At 29.6% G+C, this 7,689-nt stretch overlaps 1 long non-coding RNA gene across 1 annotated transcript; it reads right to left on the reverse strand.

Moving 5' to 3' along the window:
• Positions 1 to 3,492: 3,492 nt before the first annotated feature.
• On the reverse strand, positions 3,493 to 5,583 carry LOC121210852 (uncharacterized). Its single transcript, XR_005906100.1, has 3 exons — positions 5,318 to 5,583; positions 4,035 to 4,120; positions 3,493 to 3,535 (listed from the first exon to the last, which is right to left on the reverse strand). It is a non-coding gene; the product is annotated as an uncharacterized lncRNA (long non-coding RNA).
• Positions 5,584 to 7,689: the final 2,106 nt, after the last annotated feature.

Below are 7,689 nucleotides of genomic sequence, written 5' to 3' on the forward strand. Positions count from 1 at the left end.
AAGGTGGAATTATAGTAAATATTAAATTTTCATGTAGATGACGACTAAATTATGAACCTTGAAAAATGTGTAGTTGAAATAAGAGAAGTGAAATGCATAAAAAAATTGTTATGTGAAATATGGTATTAAGATAAATGATTTGATTAAAAATGTTACATGAAAGATAATTTATTTAAAGTGATCAATTAGTGAATATTCTAAATTGTAAAGTTGTGAAAGTTTTAAATGTAAATATTCGATAAATGAAAAATGAAGTAGAGAACGCAAAATACGTGATATATTGAGAAATAAAAATTTGTGAACAAATAGATCAACAACATTGGGTTTCTTGTAGTTGAACGGTGTTGGTCAGCTTTGGACGTAGGAGATTCTCATCATTTCTACCTCTTTGTGGTCTCCAAAGCTTTGCTCTTCTTTTGGTCTTTCGAAGTGCGTAGGTGTTGACATCTTGAGGCGGTGTTAAGGAGAAACGTCAATGGGTTTTCATCGAAGTTGAGGGAAGAATGCAAGGTGTTGTGAGGTTTTTTTTTTTTTTGGAATGTTTTTTAAGGACTATTTTGTTGCTGGCTTTCTATCAAGAAAGTCTGTTTCTTTTTCTTTTTATTTTGTTTTTTACCGTTTCGTTAACTTTTGGTAGTGGGTCGCGGGGCTCGAGACATGGAGTGTAGTGGAACTTTAATGGCACCATTATCCTTGATTTTCTAATGAAAGCTTATTTCAGATAAAAAAAATTACAATTATTCTTTAAATCATGTAAAATGAGGATTAAATTGAAGAAGTGCAAAAATATAACTAAATTGTGAAAATCGTGAAATAAGTAGTAGCATGAATAAAGATCATAATTATTCACGAAATGAAAATGTAAAGAAAATGCTCTTGGAAATCTCAATGGATGATAGAAGTCATGCTAAAAAGTCATGGTAAGTGATTTATGTTAAAAGTTTCATTCCTGTTAATTCGTAAAATAATAAAAATTTTTATTTAAAGTATTAATGAATTTTGTAAATATTAAATAAATTTTTTATTATGAAGATATATTCGTGAATTATAATAGTAATAATTTTTATGATAAATAAAAATCAAAGAAATTATAAGATCTGAATTCATGGGTACTTACTAAGCTTTCACGAGCTTAATGCGTCATTGTTTAGCGCGTAGGTGAAATATCAGATTGAAGCTTTAGATTCAAGTCGTGATCTAAACACATCTCATCACATCACTAAGGCTTGAAGAAGATATGAATTTGATATTTTGGTTATAGATTATGGCATATACGTAGGTTAGTGTAAAATATATAGATAAGATTTAAGCTTTGTAATGTTTAAAAGTGATGTGGAATGATTAATACATTTTAAACTTAATTTTAGATGTTTTAAATATGTTCTGGGTAATCTGCTCTAGGTATCGTGACATCAGAAGGTTAGTGTCACAACATTAGTCAGAGTCGTAACATCCAAATTTAGAGTCGGGACATTAGAAGCCATGAAATTGAACATTTTGCTCTTAGTGTTGCGACACCTATTTCTCAGTGTCACAACATTGATCTTATTTACCCTGTTTTGTCCCGAATAATCTTCACATGATCCTCATTTGTAACCAAACTTCAAAAGAAACCTAGAAATCATTAATTATCTTCAAATGAATCTATTTATATTAAAAAAATTTGAAATTGATTTTCGAGTTAAGTAGCCTTAATGTTCAAATGTGACATCCTTTGCTCGTGATGTATCAGATCATCCTGGGTGAGGGGTGTTACATAAATACTTCATAACCATTTTACACCTAAACTAGTTTAGAGTACTTAAACTTGATCATCAAGACTACCAACCCTTTTTACTCAATTTAGTTTAACAAAACATTATCTTTCAAAGTACAGTACAAAGTTCTCATTGTCTATGAAAATATTTTCAAATCATCGTACAAAAAATTATTCTAACAATTAGCCACATAAATTCTCATTTCCTCTTAAAATACTTTTAAAGTACAATATATGACCAAATATTCTACCAATTAGCCACCTAACATCGATATTGTTTAAGGCACCGCATAAATTTTTTTACCATCTTTTCTAACATAGAACCCTATTTTCATACACATAATACAACAAATAAACAAGGTTTTATACAAGTTTATTTGCTTTTGAATGATAAACATGTAATATTTAGCTCCTTATTCTTACTTTTCAAAGATTCTAACTCTAATTTCAGATTTCTTGTTCCGTTATCCTCTTCACCTGTATCACATTGCTTCAACCTGTCTTTCTCCACTTGTACACTATTATTCACCAACCCAGACACATTGGTGCCTTTAAATCCACATGTACTCCCATCAAAACTACCATGCCTTCGCATTGAGGCAATTTCACTTGCTAGTTTCCTTTCACTATCTAGTAAAATTTGTAGTAATTTATTAACTCGATTACACAAAGGGCCATTGTACTAGCAAAAAAAATTGACAACCACCTATCTCCAATAATACAAAAAAGAACCTGATCAACTCTAACTGTAACACCCCTAACCTGTAACCGTTGCCGGAATAGGTTAAAAGGCATTACCGGACTTATAACTCAAATCAGAACCACCACACATTAAATATCATCTCATTACTAATAAAAGTCATTCATCCATATTCAACATTCACATAAAATCAAGTATACAATGCTTAAACATGCATTCAGGACCAAATTGATAACATATAAAGATTTTCAACTTTTAAAAGGTCGCATGCTCGTGTGAACAGGCCGTGTGCCTCACATGGCTTAGACACGCCCGTGTGTCTAGACCGTGTCATAACAGAGCATACATACTGACTTACCCACACAGCCACAAGACACACCCGTCTGTCTTGGCCGTGGTAGGATCTGACTTGGGCCACACGGCTAGCCACACGCTCGTGTGCTTTGGCCGTGTCCGAGCCTAACTTACAATTGTAGGGTACTCCAGGGGACACACGGCCGTGCAACATAGCCGTGTGTCGCATATGGCTGAAACACACGCCCGTGTCTCTTCCCGTGTAGACAAAAATAGGCCATTTGAATAGCCAATTTGCCACTCCAAATTTGGGTCAACCTACCAGCAAAGAAACAAACATATATGCACTACCATTTCAGCCAATTTTTATGTCAAAATACACATCATTCTAACCATAACAATATCAACCATTTACCTACTCATAAACCTTACCAATTCATATAAAACCTAAGGTAAAATCGTACCAAAACATTTCCTTCTATACATCATTCAAACTCATACTAGACTTATCAAAATTTACCAACATTTACCATTTCTTTTGTCCAACTAAAGCATATCACAATTGCACATTAACATCACATACCATAAGTCATTATCAACTATAACTTTAAACACCAACTAGCCAAATCACATGGCTAAATATATATATCACCGAAACATAATTCCACAAATACTAGCCTATACATGCCATATTTCAAAATATACATATTCAAAAGTACTAAAATGAGGTTCGATAGTGTGGTGACAATCCTCGACAATCCCCGAGCTTGCAGTACCTTCGATATCTATAAAACAATGTAAACATACACGAAGTTTCAAAAGCTTAGTAAGTTTGTACCAAAAATCATCAATTAAATCTATACTACATAATCCATATATTCATACCAAATCAATGAGCTTCACATACATAGGATCATCTACCACATAGGTATCGTACATACCTGAGTATTCCCGTACTTATTCACTTTCAGTTCTCACCTTTCATTTAATTATTTTAAGACTTTCCATAAATTATTCATGCTTTGAACATCCGCACACTTAGTGTTGTAACAATTAGCCGAAGCTAGTACAATTCTGCACACTTAGTGCCATCTCAATTAACCGAAACCAAGTCGGTATCGCACACTTAGTGCCTCGTATAGCCAAAGCTAAATTAACTCGCACACTTAGTGCCAAACACCACTGATTTATCATAAATTTCATCCAACTCAATTATATATGCATCTATGTAGAATCAAAACAACAATATTTACTTGCAACATCATGTTCTATGTACGAACTTACCTCGTACTCTGAATTGTCGACCCGGACTGTTTACTCTACAATCTTCGACTTCCCTCGGTCTAAGTTTGAATTCCTCTTTTCTTGATCTATAATTGTTCAAAATCAACCCATTTATTCACCAAATCATTCAAAACAATTCCATAGACACATATTTAAGGCATTTTACAAACTAGCCCTCACATTTTCACATTTTAGCACTTTAGTCCCTAATTTACAAAATAGAAAAATACACAAAATTTGCTTGTACACAAGCTTAGCCAAATTTTCATAGCCTTCATAAAAGTCCATACATTTCATTTATTTTACATTTTAGTCCCTCAAAATAACATTTTTACAATTTAACCCAAATTTCTCAAGTTAATCAAAAATCCAAAGACAAAACATGTAAACCCAACATCAAGTTTTCATATTTCACTATTTAACAACAAAAAACTCATAGTTTCATCAATGGCATAACTCAAAATCATCAAAAATATCCGAAATTGAGATATGGGCTTGATAGTATACGAAGCAACGATTACAAAAACGTAAAAATATCAAAAAAACGAAATAAAAAACATACCTTAATACAAGCTCAAAGTGCCGAAACTTGAGTTTTTCTTTCTTTTTATTTAGTATATTCGGCCAACACAAGAAAATAATGAACCAATTTCATGTTTTGTTTTAATTATAACTTATTTAACTTTCAAATACCTATTTTGCCCTTTAATAAAAATCATTTATAACATTAATATCAAGGTCATTAATGTCCACTCATGCTTTCAATGGTCTAATAACCTCATAAGGACCTCACAATTATAAAGCCAAATCAAATAGGCACCTTTAACATCTAGCACACAGCTTTTACCTTTTACGCGATTAGGTCCGTTTTGCAAATTAAGCACACAAACAGTTATATTTTCACACGAGCCTTTCACACATGTTAATTCACTTATAATAGGCACGGAAAATAATATTAAAATATTTTTCTAACTCGGATTTGTGGTCCCGAAACCACTATTCTGACTAGGGTCGAAACCGGACTGTTACACTAATAGTCCTAAAAGAAACCAAATCAATAAACGTTCGACAAAAGCTCCATTAACTAAAAATTTTCATTTTCCCAAATTCAACAAGCAAAAATGAAATACATAATACCATTTAAATATGAAAAAAAAACCCTAACAAGTCAAACTATTTTCCAATTAACATATTTTCAAATCTATAAACCCTAATTGTTTGAAATTCCAAAAACTTAACCTAACACAAAAGAATCTAACAATTCCATCTTAAATTAATCTTACCCTAAAATTCTCGCATCCATAAAACCTTTTTCCTAGATTCAAATCACTCATCAAGTGTCACATAATGCTAATTTACTACGGTAGCAAAAGAAAATTCTTCACCATATATGCGCTCCTTATGAGAATGAGTAGCGAGATTCTCATTTCAACATGTACCATTCAACAAAGAAAGAAATTTTAAAACCCCCCATTTTTTTTGGAAATTTGGGGTGGGATGGATATGTAGACGGAAGAGGAAGAGATTGTGAGCGTAGAAGAATTCATGATTCTTTATTCTTTTTTTTATTAATTTTTTTTTCATTTAATTTTATTTAACACATGTAGATTTAATTTAATTTTTTTAAAAATAAACAGGTAGATTAAAGGTGTTACATTAAAACATCCATGCGGATGCCACATCAAGCTCTAACAGCACCATTAGAGTTATCGTCTAAAATTGACTATTAAAACCCGATATTATTGTTTAATGGTTAAAAAAGACTAAAAATTTAATTAGAGGCTAAATTAATTTTTTTTTGTGAAGGATTGATGGTAATATGTAGCTTGTAATAAACTGAATTTAGTTTCAAATAATTTAGAAATAATAGATGGATGATAGTTATCATCTATATATATATATTTATATAATTTATAATAGGGGAGGGATACACTTACACGGGTATAGTTTTATAAACTTTAATAATTTTTGTCTGATTAATATTTCAACAATCTAACTATTAAATTTATTAATATATTTGTACTTATCATGCATTTAAATTTTTGAATAGATCGATATCTCTATTGAATCAATCTAAAATATTGTTTATATCAATAAATATTTGATGATTGAAATTCTTTTTATATAAAACAAATAGTTAGAAATTTTTAAGTTACTCCAAATTTGACATGCATAATATGTATGAATGAAACATGAAATATGACGATTGTATTGTTAAAATCTTAATCGTACAAAAAAATTTTAATGATGCTATTAACCTTTTTACTTTATTACATTTAGATTTTTTTAAATTTTAATTTGATATAATATTTAATTAGAATCTTCCGTTGTAATTAATATTTTTTATACAATTTTTTATTTTATAATATTGCATATGCTATTATATTTGGGGGAAGATCTTGCCGAGAATGAGGGACAATTTCTTGAGAAAGATATTGATAAGAACATTATCATTGCATAGTTTGATGTGAAAGTTTCATTTACAATAGTAAATTTTTTTATTAATTTCAATTTTACTTTATGATATTTTAATTACTTTAAAAATCAGAATCATAATTATTTATTATTATAATTTTATAATTATTTAGGTAATTTGTAACTTCAAACTAAATCAACTACTACTTTACAAATTAATTTGAATATATTAAAAGTGGATGACTTGAATAACAAGCAAGTAAAAAATGATTATTATATTTTCATAAATATTTTTTATCCAATAAAAATCATATGTTTTCTTATTGGCAGTTATAATCCTTTTAAAAGAAAAGGAACAAGTTTTACCACTGTCACCACGGTTACTTAATCTCCACAACTTACTTTGACCAAAATTAATTTTATTTACATTTTTAAAGCAACATTTATATATTTCTTTATTTGAATAAAGAAATCAACTCGGATGGTTTAAAGCGACGAGCATAAATTAATAAAAGAATTGAATACTATATGTCTTTTAATATTAATTTAATTGTATTTTACTTTGTCAATGATTGAATCCTTTTTATAATTTATGTAAAATTTATTGTTATTTTATAATGGTATTTTTAGTTATAACACAAAAAACAATATATTTATATTGATTTTACAGAAATCAAAACAATGAAGATCAAAAAATAAAAAAGTATGGTTTTGCAATATGTTAATATTTTAATAATTATAAAAAAAATAAATTGAATAATATTATGCTATTACTTAAATTATGATTCTAATTTATTTGATTATTTATATGAAATATGATATATATTATTTTTTATTTTAAAATAATAAATATGTAATCCACGTGTAGCGTTAGAAGCTAAGTTTTTGTTGTACCTACTTCGCTAAGATAGAGATCTCGCTAGCCGAATTTTGAGGGCACCTCGCCTGCTATAGTGCCTCGTCAGCTAATGGTCTTGTCTCACGTGTAGCATGCTCTGCATATAGAGCCTCTCCTATCAACCTCGTCCAAATAGATGCGAGCGATACACATGAGACTTTATCATTCAAGTCTAATTGTAATTTGATTGCTAGATACATTAATCTAATCGTTGCTTGGTTAGAAGGTTATCGTGCCCCCTAAGAAGTAGACTAAGATTTGATCATTACCAAATACCAATGTTGTTGATGGAAGCTTATATAATGCTAACATATATTTAAAATTTTAAAAATACTTAAAAAT

The sequence above is a fragment of the Gossypium hirsutum genome, chromosome A12 (assembly GCF_007990345.1).
Source record: "Gossypium hirsutum isolate 1008001.06 chromosome A12, Gossypium_hirsutum_v2.1, whole genome shotgun sequence".
Classification (NCBI taxonomy): Eukaryota; Viridiplantae; Streptophyta; class Magnoliopsida; order Malvales; family Malvaceae; genus Gossypium; species Gossypium hirsutum.